The sequence below is a fragment of the Austrofundulus limnaeus genome, unplaced genomic scaffold (assembly GCF_001266775.1).
Source record: "Austrofundulus limnaeus strain Quisiro unplaced genomic scaffold, Austrofundulus_limnaeus-1.0 Scaffold1946, whole genome shotgun sequence".
NCBI lineage: Eukaryota > Metazoa > Chordata > Actinopteri > Cyprinodontiformes > Rivulidae > Austrofundulus > Austrofundulus limnaeus.
The window spans coordinates 4,943-6,524 of NW_013954348.1; positions in this window are offsets into that span (position 1 = coordinate 4,943).

Below are 1,582 nucleotides of genomic sequence, written 5' to 3' on the forward strand. Positions count from 1 at the left end.
CACACACACACACACACACACACACACACACACACACACACAGCTTTCACAATCTGCCTCAGTCTGCACCTGTTTTTTTTACACCGGGCAAAAAAATGCATTTAAACCAGCTGAAGTTAACTTTAGATCACAGTTTGAAATGTACACCGAAGAAAACCTGCATCACGACTTTTATACTGCGGTCAGAGCAAACGTGATCTGAGCAGCTTCTGCCTGGTTCACATGTTTACGTGGACGGCAGCGCTTTACTCGCTCGTAACAGCGAGAAAAAGCCGAGAGCTTTTTATTTTAATCCAGCAGGGAGAACAACAGAGGTGTTCTTCTACGCCTCCTGTGAGCAGTTCCAGCATTTTTTAAAAGAAAAACAACGTGGACACGCTAATTACAGTTAGCGTTCTGTCTCACAACATTAACAGCCACTCTCTCCACGAGGGATGGGGAGGCAACACATGCGCTCCCGTGACCCAAAGAATGGATCGGCTAAACGGACAGACGTATCGGCCGATACAAGGAAAAAAATGCAAATGTCGGCCAAAAATATCAGCCGGCCGATGTATCGGTCGACCCCTACTGATTACCTTGATAATCTGAGGTAAAAATCTCCAGCCTCCAGGGCTTTACACTGGGTCTTTTAGGTAAATAAGTTTATCGAGAGATAAAAATTTGACCCGGGTGGCTCTAAACCAAGGTAATGCTAAAATAATACTATTTAGATGTCTGAAGACATTGTGTTCTTACAGAAACATCAGCAGACCTGAAGTTGTCCTGTTTGTTGTCACTGACAGCCCTCGGTGATGTTGCTGTGTGTGTGTGTATCTGCATGTAGTTGTAGTTGTACAAGCTGGTTGTTAACATTCAAAGAACATTTTGAGATACACATTGAAATGGTAAGGTGTGAACACCATTGAAGTCAGAGCTGACCACTTGCAATTGGGTTCCTCAAAACAAATATTAAGCACAAAATGTGAACAGCCTCAATATGGCCCTATGGCCCTGTAATGGGTCCAGTTGGTAGAGCTGTTGTCTCTCAGCAAGAAGTTTCCATGCATCCTGGCTCGAGACCTTTTTAGGTAGAGTTTGCATGTTCTCTCCATGCATGCGTGGGTTTTTCTCCAAGTACTCCAGTTTCCTTCCACAGGCCAAAAGCATGACTGTTAGAGTAATTAGTAAATCTAAATTGCATTGAGAGTGTGAATGTTTCTTTGTCTCTTTGTGTACCTGTGATGGACTTGTGACCTGTCCAGGGCATACCCTGTCCCTCGCACAGTGACTGATGGATATGGGCACGAGTGACCCCTGTGACCCTGAAAGGAAGAAGTGAAGGAAGATTATGGATGGATGGATGGATGGGCAAACATGTTTGTATTGGTGCTGTAGATGTATTGTGCAATACAAATTGCTGCAGTGCAATGAAGAGAAACAGCATGTAGTTATACAGTAGTTTCAAGTAGCCAATACCTTTTGTGTTGGACTGAAGCTAATCCAAGAACAATGGGCCTCATGCAAGAACCATTCGTACGCACAGATTTGTTCTTAAGTTGTGCGTACGAGTGATTTAGGAGAATTTGTGGCATTCACCAAT